This window comes from Giraffa tippelskirchi, chromosome 7 (assembly GCF_054371585.1).
Source record: "Giraffa tippelskirchi isolate mGirTip1 chromosome 7, T2T-mGirTip1v1.2.pri, whole genome shotgun sequence".
Lineage (NCBI taxonomy): Eukaryota > Metazoa > Chordata > Mammalia > Artiodactyla > Giraffidae > Giraffa > Giraffa tippelskirchi.
In genome coordinates this window covers 94,392,157-94,404,493 of record NC_137281.1, presented here as the reverse complement: position 1 = coordinate 94,404,493, position 12,337 = coordinate 94,392,157, and the positions used below count along the sequence as shown (strand labels likewise).

General features: G+C 37.3%; 1 long non-coding RNA gene across 4 annotated transcripts in view; it reads right to left on the bottom strand.

The window, feature by feature from the left end:
- The window catches only part of LOC145512748 (uncharacterized), a 630,718-nt gene that overhangs the window by 307,924 nt on the left and 310,457 nt on the right, over positions 1–12,337 (bottom strand). The gene's annotated exons all lie outside the window — the stretch shown is intronic.

The following is a 12,337-nucleotide window of genomic DNA, read 5'->3' as shown; positions in this document are numbered from 1 at the left end:
GCTGATAATATATTAAAATGAAAATATTGTGTTAAAAATGATGTTTTTACTAAAAATGTGTTTAATATTTCTGTGCCTGCACACATACATACAAAGAAAAATAATCAGGAGACTTCCTAAAGACCAATGAAAGATCATATGTCAATTACAACCTATCAGTTAGGATTGAGATAAAATAGTCCAAAGTGAAAATTAAACTGGGTGTGTATGAGCTCTGATTTAAAAAAAAAAAACAAAAACATGTTCTAGATAGTCTATACTTGTAGACAATGCCTTTCTAGGGACAAGGCATTGGAAATGAATGCCAGGAAGAGAAAAACTATTTGCCCTTGCTATATCTGCCTGCAAACATAATGTTACTTATGCTAAAACACAAGCAGAAACCATTAATAAGCAGTGCTAAATTTTATTAGATCTTTGTTAGACAATCAATAAACAGAGTGGCAAAATGTCAAATGGCAAGAAAAGGGCATGCTTCTGAGTGCCCTTAACAGGTTTAGGGACTTCTTTGGTCATAGGAATACACTGTATTACATCACAGGTATCCCTGATTTAAACTTAAAAGCAGGGTATGATATGAACCTGCCTATAGTAACTGCTTATTGTTCTTCCCTGGTGGCTCAGATGGTGAAGAATCTGCCTGCAATGCAGGAGACCTGGGTTCAATACCTGGGTTAGGAAGATGCCCTGGAGAAAAAATTGGCTACTCATTCCAGTATTCTTGCCTGGAGAATTCTATGGACAGAGGAGCCTGGTGGGCTACAGTCCAGAGGGTCACAAAGAGTCAGACACAGCTGAGCAACTAACACTTTGACTTTTCATAATCACATAATTTGTCTATAATCACAAAAAGGCAGTTGCAATTTGTCCTAGAATAGTTGACAGTGACCCTGTAGTACCTTTGAAAACACACTGTAATTTCTCAAATATGAATTAGTTTGTTAATTTAATAACTGTTTATTGTGCATATGTTATGATTCATACACTGTTCCTCTTGGAACAGTGGGATATATGTGTAATTTTTTCATAAATACCTCTGCCCTTAAGAATCTTATATTCTAGAAAATTGACATAAAGTAGCAACAAAGGAAAAGCATAAAAATCAACTAATGTATTAATAATATATATGAAATAGGTTGGTGAAAAAAGAAAAAGTAGATCAGAGTATGGGAATTTAGGATAAGGATTCAATTTTAAATTCGGTGAGCAGGGTATACTTCTTACCTCATTATGGAAGTCAGACTTAAGAGTATTCTTATTCCACATAGAAGAGACAGTCACCCAAAAGTTCTGAAATTAATAAAAGGTTCTGAAATGATTACCTGATTACCTGCCTGGCATATTCAGAGACACAAGGTGAATAAGAGTAGTAAAGACATCAAAGAGAATTTGGAGGGCCAGAATGTGTAGAGCTACACCCGAGTAATGATCAGAATGAATCTCTATTCATTTCCAAGGCAAACCATTTAACATCACAGTAATCCAAGTCTATGACCCAACCAGTAATGTTGAAGAAGCTGAAGTTGAAAGGTTCTATGAAGACCTACAAGACCTTCTAGAACTAACACCCCAGAAAGATGTCCTTTTCATTATAGGGGACTGGAATGCAAAAGTAGGACGTTAAGAGATACCTGGAGTAACAGGCGAGTTTGGCCTTGGAGTACAAAATGAAGCAGGTCAAAGGCTAACAGAGTTTTGCCAAGAGAACACACAGGTCATAACAAACACCCTCTTTCGACAACACAAGAGAAGACTCTACACATGGACATCACCAGATGGTCAATTCTGAAGTCAGACTGATTATATTCTTTGCAGCCAAAGATGGAGAAGCTCTATACAGTCAAAAAAAACAAGACCAGGAGCTGACTGTGGTTCAGATCATGAACTCCTTATTGCCAAATTCAGCCTTAACTTGAAGAAAGGAGGGAAAACCATTCAGGTATGATCTATATCAAATCCCTTACGATTATACAGTTGAGGTGACAAATAAATTCAAGGGATTAGATTTGATAGACGGAAAGCCTGAAGACATATGGACAGAGGTTCGTGACATTGTATAGGAGGCAGATATCAAGACCATCCCCAAGAAAAAGAAATGCAAAAAGGCAAAATGGTTGTTTGAGGAGGCCTTACCAATAGGTGAGAAAAGAAGAAAAGCTGAACCAAAGGAGAAAAGGAAAGATACACCCATTTGAATGCAGAGTTCCAAAGAATAGCAAGGACAGATAAGAAAGCCTTCCTCAGTGATCAGTGCAAAGAAATAGAGAAAAACAACAGAATAGAAAAGACTAGAGATCTCTTCAAGAAAATTAGAGATACCAAGGGAATATTTCATGCAAAGATGGGCTCAGTAAAGGACAGAAATGGTATGGACCTAACAGAAGCAGAAGATATTAAGAAGAGGTGGCAAGAATACACAGAACTATACAAAAAAGATCTTCATGACCCAGATAATCACCATGGTGGGATCACTCACCTAGAGCCAGACATCCTGGAATGTGAAGTCAAGTGGGCCTTAGGAAGCATGACTATGAACGAAGCTAGTGGAGGTGATGGAATTCCAGTTGAGCTATTTCAAATCCTGAAAGATGATGCTGTGAAAGTGCTGCACTCGATATGCCAGCAAATTTGGAAAACTCAGCAGTGTCCAATGGACTGGAAAATGTCAGTGATCATTCCAATCACAAAGAAAGGCAATGCCAAGGAATGTTCAATTGTGTGAGATGAGTATCTCACACACTAGCAAAGTGATGCTCAAAATTCTCCAAGCCAGGCTTCAATAGTACATGAACTGTGAACTTTCAGATGTTCAAGCTAGATTTAGAAAAGGAAGAGGAACCAGAGATCAAATTGCCAACATCCATTGATCATAGAAAAAGCAAGAGAGTTTCAGAAAAACACCTACTTCTTTATATACTATGCCAAAGCCTTTGACTGTGTGGATCACAACAATCTGTGGACCATGCTTAAAGAGATGGGAATACCTGACCACTTTACCTGCCTCCTGAGAAATCTGGATGCAGGTCAAGAAGCAAGTTAGAACTGGACATGGAACAACAGACTGGTTCCAAATCAGGAAAGAAGTACTTCAAGGCTATATATTGTCACCTTGCTTATTTAACTTATATGCAGAGTACATCAAGGGAAATTCCAGGCTTGATGAAGCACAAGCTAGGATCAAGATTGCCAAGAGAAATGTCAATAAAAATGTCAATAACCTCAGATACTCAGATGACACTACCCTTATGGCAGAAAGTGAAGAGCTAAAGAGCCTCTTGATGAAAATGAAAGAGGAGAGTGAAAAAGTTGGCTTAAAACTCAACATTAAGAAAACTAAGATCATGGCATCTAGTCCCATCACTTCATGGCAAATAGATGGGGAAACAACGGAAACACTGACAGGCCTTTTTTTGGGCTCCACAATACTGCAGATGGTGACTGCAGCCATGAAATTAAAAGTTCCTTGCTACTTGGAAGAAAAGCTATGACCAACCTAGACAGCATATTAAAATGCAGAGACATTACTCTGCCAAAAAGGTCCATCTAGTAAAATCTATGGTTTTTCCAGTAGTCAAGTGTGGATGTAAGAGTTGGACAATAAAGAAAGTTGAGTGCTGAAGAACTGATGCTTTTGAACTGTTGTGTTTGAGAGGACTCTTGAGAGTCCCTTGGACTGCAAGGAGATCCAACCAGTCCATCCTAAAGGAGATCAGTTCTGGGTGTTCACTGGAAGGACTGTTGTTGAAGCTGAAACTCCAATACTTTGGCCACCTGATGAGAAGAGCTGCCTCATTGGAAAAGACCCTGATGCTGGGAAAGATTGAGGGCAAGAGGAGGAGGGGACGACAGAGGATGAGACGGCTGGATGGCATCATCGACTTGATGGACATGGGTTTGGGTGGACTATGGGAGTTGGTGATGGACAGGGAGGCCTGTGTGCTGCAGTTCATGGGTTCGCAGAGTCGGACACGACTGAGTGACTGAACTGAACTGATAAAGAAATAGATATACATAATATCTATAAAAAATAGATATCATATGAAATAATGGTGAAAATAATATTTTATGTCTTGATTCTGGATATCACCAAGGGAGTGAGTGTTGACAGAGAATTGGAAAGGGCCAAGGACTCAGCACTGGATCACACCAGCATCCTACTCCTTGAAGAAAAGAAGAGGGATCAACAGAAAGGACAAATGGATTGATAAATGAGGTAGGAGGAAAACTGAAAGAGTGTGAGGTCCTAGAAATCAAATAAACAAAGTGTCTTCAGGAAGAAGGAATGATCAACTAGTTGATATCGAGTTGTGAGCAGGTGGGGTAGATTTATAAAATATGGAACTCACTCATTAGAATTAAAGATCAATTTCAAAGAGATCATTTAATAGCAAAATTTTATATGATTATGAGCTCTAGAGTTAAGGATTTAAATCCCTACTCTAATTCACCATCTTCAGCAGGTTGCTCTATGATTTCTGAAGCTGGTTTCCTAGATACCTAACTCCCAGACTTTCTGTAAAATTCAGTGAAATAATTTGTATTGAATCACCAATTAAATGTTTGTGAAGTAATAGCTGCTTATCACTTTAAATATAACATGTAATATAAATAATACAACTATCAACAAGCTCAAATATTTTATTATATAATTGTTATACAGTTATAGTCATTACATGACTTTTGTTATTGCCATATTACTCACAATTAATTTATTCATTTGTTACATCAATTATGTATTAAATATTCTTTAACACTTAACTCTTTGACAAGTATTGGCACCCAAGGAGACAAAGATGCACAAGACATGGAACTTATCACTCCTATAATTAAAGAATACCAATCTCTGCACTAGACCTGATAGACAGAGTGCCTGATGAACTATGGACAGAGGTTCGTGACATTGTACAGGAGACAGGCATCAAGAAAATCCCCATGGAAAAGAAATGCAAAAAAGCAAAATGGCTGTCTGAGGAGGCCTTACAGATAGCTGGGAAGAGAAGAGAAGCTAAAAGCAAAGGAGAAAAGGAAAGAGATTCCCATCTGAATGCAGAGTTCCAAAGAATAGCAAGGAGGGATAAGAAAGCCTTCCTCAGCAATCAGTGCAAAGAAATAGAGGAAAATAGCAGATTGGGAAAGACTAGAGATCTCTTCAAGAAAATTAGAGATACCAAAGGAACATTTTATGCAAAGATAGGCTCAATAAAGGACAGAAATGGTATGGACCTAACAGAAGCAGAAGATATTAAGAAGAGGTGGCAAGAATACACAGAAGAACTGTACAAAAAAGATCTTCACGACCCAGATAATCACGATGGTGTGATCACTCACCTAGAGCCAGACATCCTGGAATGTGAAGTCAAGTGGGCCTTAGAAAGCATCACTATGAACAAAGCTAGTGGAGGTGATGGAATTCCAGTTGAGCTATTTCAAATCCTCAAAGGTGATGCTGTGAAAGTGCTGCACTCAATATGCCAGCAAATTTGGAAAACTCAGCAGTGTCCAATGGACTGGAAAAGGTCAGTTTTTGTTCCAATCCCAAAAAAAGGCAACGCCAAAGAATGCTCAAACTACCACACAATTGCACTCATCTCACATGCTAGTAAAGTAATGCTCAAAATTCTCCAAGCCAGGTTTCAGCAATACGTGAACCGTGAACTTCCAGATGTTCAAGCTGGTTTTAGAAAAGGCAGAGGAACCAGAGATCAAATTGCCAATATCCGCTGGATCATCGAAAAAGCAAGAGAGTTCCAGAAAAACATCTGTTTCTGCTTTATTGACTATGCCAAAGCCTTTGACTGTGTGGATCACAATAAACTGTGGAAAATTCTGAAAGAGATGGGAATACCAGACCATCTGACCTGTCTCTTGAGAAACCTGTATGCCGGTCAGGAAGCAACAGTTAGAACTGGATATGGAACAACAGACTGGTTCCAAATAGGAAAATGAGTTTGTCAAGGCTGTATATTGTCACCCTGCTTATTTAACTTATATGCAGAGTACATCATGAGAAAAGCTGGGCTGGAAGAAACACAAGCTGGAATCAAGATTGCCGGGAGAAATATCAATAACCTCAGATATGCGGATGACACCACCCTTATGGCAGAAAATGAAGAAGAACTAAAGAGCCTCTTGATGAAATTGAAAGAGGAGAGTGAAAAAGTTGGCTTAAAGCTCAACGTTCAGAAAACTAAGATCGTGGCATCTGGTCCCATCACTTCATGGCAAATAGACGGGGAAACAATGGAAACAGTGTCAGACTTTATTTTTTTGGGCTCCAGAATCACTGCTGATGGTGACTGCAGCCATGAAATTAAGAGACGCTTACTCCTTGGAAGGTAGGTTATGACCAACCTAGATAGCATAAATTACTTTGCCAACAAAGGTCCGTCTAGGCAAGGCTATGGTTTTTCCAGTGGTCATGTATGGGTGTGAGAGTTGGACGGTGAAGAAAGCTGAGCGCAGAAGAATTGATGCTTTTGAACTGTGGTGTTGGAGAAGACTCTTGAGAGTCCCTTGGACTGCAAGGAGATCCAATCAATCCATCCTAAAAGAGATCAATCCTGGGTGTTCACTGGAAGGTCTGATGTTGAAGTTGAAACTCCAATACTTTGGCCACCTCATGTGAAGGGTTGACTCATTGGAAAAGACCCTAATGCTGGGTAGGATTGGGGGCGGGAGAAGGGGACGACAGAGGATGAGATGGTTGGATGGCATCACCGACTCGATGGACATGGGTTTGGGTAGACTCCTGGAGTTGGTGATGGACAGAGAGGCCTGGCGTGCTGCAGTTTATGGGGTCGCAAAGAGTCAGACATGACTGAGCGACTGAACTGAATCTCTGCAATGTATACTCGACAGAGTTTATTTTTTCATTTCTTGTGCAGAATTTGGGCAGTAGCTCTATCATAAATAAGTCACTCAATCTCTCTGACCCTCAGAAAAATGGGGATACATTTTATCTATTTGTAAGGTGATTGGAAAGATCAACAAAGATACAGTAAATATTCTAGCATCTATTACTGGATAGGCATTCACTTCATAAGTCATATTAGTACTGTAAATTCTGTACATTCTGTGAAAGAGAATATAGACTCTCTCGAAGTGAATAACTCATGGTTTTCACTTTTATTGAAAGTTGACATTTTTAAGATAACATAAACTGGCACCTTGATAATATTTTATTTGTTTATAATTACTTATATTCTGCCTCACAACATATTTGAGATAGTTTATGTAAAGTGATAAAAATATAAAATCAGAATGTAGACATGCTGAACATAACTGTTATCATGACTATTTAATATTTTATTATGCTTTTCAAATTCAATTCCAAGCTTCCTGGCAATCAAAACTAAATGAAAATATCAGTTAAACAATTCTAGTTATCAACAGAGAAGAAGATTCTAGAGTCTCATAAAAAGAACATTTACTTAGCATTGAACTCAAAACATATATCTTAGTAGAAACTTCATATAGGATATACGGAGTGATACAGATTACAATCTTAAGTATTTTTGTAACAAATTTAGTATGAATTTTACAGAAATGTCTCTTGCAATATCTTTTGATTAAAAACTGAGTTCTAATGCAAAAAATAATTGGGTAGTAATTCTGCAAAATGTTGAACACCATCAAAATATGTAATAATCAGGCTGTATGGTAATCTAAAAATGCAAAAATGCTCTCTAATTTCCTGTGTGCATCTTACCACCCCGAATATAATATATGCTTGTTTGTTTATTTATAATTACATATGTGCACATATATACACATATATATTCTACTATGTTTGTACCAATTTAGAATTTTTAGAGGAGTAAATGTTCTTTAAGTGATCAATAATAAATACTGCTTTTCTTTTCAGACTTTCAATGGGAGAGCTGGATAGCAGACAAAGACCTGGGGACCTATGTTCCATATTGCTAGATGAGAATAGAAGGATATTCTTCAAGAACAAAGCTAACATGGTAAGCTTGACATTCCATTAGAAAAATATGACCTTCCCACGATTTTCACATTGATGGACATCCAGGTAGGTACTCTCACCACCGTATGACCCTATTTCTGATGATTTGCAGATAATACCAGAATTTTTCTCAGGAAGAATTCATGGTCAACTATCACATAAACAAATATACCCCTTTGAAATTCCAATGGTGAACTCTGTTAAAAATATATCTTTCCAATATTATAACACTATAATTTTCTTTATGTAAACCCAGATACTTATAAGTCCTCGTGAGCCTGGTTCACATTTGAAAGCAAACATCCATATCTTGCTTCTTGCAACTTTTATAGAAATTTCTGACATTCTTAGTCGTTATCTTTTTTGTTTGTTGTTGTTATTGCTGTTGTTAATTCCCCCTCCTTTTTAAAAAAATTATTGGCCAAACCTGATTTTCCTTTAAGGATGTGTTTGATGCTACTGGGGAAATGTCAGAAATAATGAAGAAAAATCCTAACATGCTGTCCTACAGAAGTCCATCTTTTGATATGAAAAACACTCATAATGAAAATGAGTTGACAGCTTACTTGATGATATTTACAGCTGGATGTGACGTCAATCGGAAGGATAGTACAGATCAATTTTAATGGCAAGCAGCTAAGCACGCTTATTGATCTGGTAGCTTGCTACTCTACAAATGGCAAAGATCATTAATATGCTAGCACCAAGAACATGGGAGAAGCATAAAACAACAAGTGACTTTGAGCCTTTAAAGAAGATAATTTAAGAGTGATGATTTGATGATCACAAGGGAAAGTGTGAATTCATGATTTAACCTCATTCACTACCTCTCAGCTAAAAATTGATTACCACTCCTAGGAGTCATATTTCATTTGAGAGAAATTTAATATATTTCATAATTTCCTATCTAAGCCTTTTGCTTTAAGGAATGCCATTTGCAGTCCAGCTAATCCTAAAGTAGGCCTTTTTCCCCTGAAAGAACAGAATAATTCCTGCTAGAGCAGAAGGACCACATAGGTGAAACATGAATCAAAAGCTTATAAGAGTATCATACATCTCCCTTATCTTCTTCCATATTTCCTTTCTATCCTATAAGGACGATAGCATTATTCCCTCCCTGGAATATGAAAGTGGCTAAGATCACGTCTTTAAAGTGCTGCTAGAAGATATTTATTTTAGGAACCAGTAAAAGCCAACAGTAGTACCCACTTAGTAATCAATATTACAAATATATATCACTTGAATGTCGCCACTGCTATTGAGACTAAACTTTTCCTCATGTGGAGGAGATGTAAACATTCTGTTGATCACTGAATAAACTTTTCATTCAGACATTTTGAAATGTATTTTAATATACCTAATGGAGTCTAACCAAGAGGATGTTAGGTGGGCTGTCTGTAATAATGAACTTCCTAACCTCTAGAGATGCAGTACATCTGCTCAGATCAAAATGTGTTGTTTATGAAGCTCCCACACTCTGGAGACATATGTACAGTAACATGTGAAAATAACAAGTTTCAAACTCTTAAAAAATAGTTCCTAGTCAGCCAATAAGGAAACATTAACCCTCACAATGTGGAATAAATCCTTCTGCAAATTTGCAAATGGTTCAAACCCCCTCCGTAATAGTATCTGATATACAAAGACACTTACATGACCATTGTTAAAAGAGAAAATGATCAATTTCAAACCCACAGAGCTTTTGTTTTCCTGCATAAATCCAAATGGCCCATTAAGGTGAAAGTAAAGAAGAACCAAGTCAAGAGCTCATGGTGGTTATTGAACTCTTATAATCAAGACTGCTCCCCCTCCTTTCTTAATGCTGACTGATAGATTAAAGTTAATTTTCTGTGTGGTCTTATAAAAATTTTTTTAAAAAATTCATTTTCATCAAGATACATTATCTCAATACCTATTGTTAATACTCAATGATGACATTTGTAAGAGATTTGAAGCTTCCTAGATATTTATAAATCTTAGTGCTAATCTCCAAATGTACAAAGGCAGTCCCAAATTGTGTACTTATAATACTGCCATTGCACTCTTATTTTAAGAATAAGAGAATACTTCCCCTACTTATTCTATCACTTTATTAAGATTATTGCTTCATTCTATGAAAAATTTTGTATAAAGTAAAATAAAGCAATTTTTTTGTTGAAAGTACATATCCTATTAACATTTTCTTGCTGAATAAGGATGGGTAAAGAATTTCTAAAATATGACATGTAACTTATTTCTAGAGGCTTCCCAGGTGGCGCAGTGGTAAAGAATCCACCTACCAGTGCAGGAGATGCAAGATGTGCGGGTTTGATCTCTGGGTCAGGAAGATCCTCTGGAGTAGGAAATGCAACCCACTCCAGGATTCTTGCCTGGAAAATTCCTTGGACAGAGGAGACTGGCAGGGTATAGTCCATGGGGTCACAAAGAGTTGGACATGACTTGAGCAACCGAGCACACATACAACTTATTTTTAGCATCCTTTGCTATGAAATAAGTCAATATTGGGATTTACTAACATTTATATTGTTTAGTGTTACCCACTCAGTTGTGGCTGATTCTTTGTGACCCCATGGACTGTAGCCCACCAGGCTCCTCTGTCCATAGAATTCTCCAGGCAAGAATACTAGAGTGGGTTGCCATTCTCTTCTCCAGGGGATCTTCCCTATCCAGCTATTAAACCCATGTCTTCCATACTGCACGCAGATTCTTTACCATTGAACCACCAGGGAAGCCCTATATTGTTTAAGAACACTCCAAAATTCAATCACTCATCAAAAATAATTCATTGAGCACTAATAAACAAGTTTACTCTAACAAAATATCAGAATATGAAATGCATGTTTTGTATGTTAAATAGGAAAGGTGTTAAAATTACTAAAGACATTAAAAATAATATCAAAAGAAAGTAAAAGTTTTAGTTGCTTAGTCGTGTCCAACTCTTTGCAACCCCATGGACTGTAGCCCACCAGATTCCTCTGTCCAATGAATTCTCCAGGCAACAGTACTAAAATGCGTAGCCATTCCCTTCTCCAGGGGATCTTCCCTACCTAAGGATCAAACCTGGGTCTCCTGCATTGCAGACAGATTATTTATCACTGAGTCATCAGGGAAATCCCTAAAAATAATATTAATTTAATGTTAAATTAAACATTTTGAAGTTATAACTTTTTAAAAATACTAAAAGTGTTAGAAAAGAATTTCAAATAAAGTAAATACTGTTGGTACCCTGCCCAGATCTCCTTCACTGGGTAAGAGTGAGATGTTATGAGTGCTAGAGAAATGCCTTTGACCTAAGGAGAGCCACTTCACCTGGAAAATCTCTCTCTCTCTCTCTCTCTCTCTCTCTCACACACACACACACACACACACACACACACACACACACACGATGAGGTGGTGTGAACAACTTCCTGCCAATGATTGACTCACAAAAAGGTACATAAGGTCAGCTCTTTACCTCATTGTGAGAGACCAAATCTAAGGTACAATTTATGCTTCAGAATTTATTTCTTTTCTCCCAAGAGCATCCACTCAATAAACAACATGTACCCAAATTCCTGTCTCAGGCTCTGCTTCTAGAGAACATGAGTAAGATATTAATTAAGTACTAGATTACCAAACACAGGAAAAACACATAATTCTGAGGCCCTTCCTTAATAAAATCTTAGCAACAGTTTTGTTTTGTTTTTAACAGGCAGTTTTGGGAGAATGATGGTGCAACAAAATAAAACCATGACAAGTGATTGAATATTTTAATATATCAGAATTCAAATTTCCAGCTCTAGAAGTTTTAATTTGCTGTGAGTTCTTGCCTTGATACCTAGACTCTTACCACCCCCTAATACTAATATTCCAGCAGTGATTTTGCTAAGGTTTATTTCTGAAGCCAGCCCATACATATCACTTATCTTCTCTCTTCACTCAGCCTCTCTGCCACTCTATTCAATATTTTGTATTATTAAATCTATTATTTCTAGGGCAAAACCTTGAGAAGCACCTTACACAGTAGGAACTAGATATCTGTTGTTTATTTATTTGGCTATACAAATTAATTATTAAGATCTAAGAGAAAGCAGGTAAAGTTACTGAAAGGCTCAACTGTACAGTTAGAGAGAAAGAATGGGAAATCACACATTCCCACTGGGTTCTAAGACAAGAGACAGAGATCCACCCCTAATCATTTTCACTGGTTCTAGAGAGGACCAGAGACAAGAGAGGATGACAACGTTAAATTAGTCTTGACTCCTCTTTATCCCCAAAATAGAATATTTGTTTCTCTTCAATTCACATATACTGCCCACAACTGAGCTTCCTGAAATTTCTATTAAGAATCCAGATTACATAGCAATAATATTTAGATGCCACAGTATC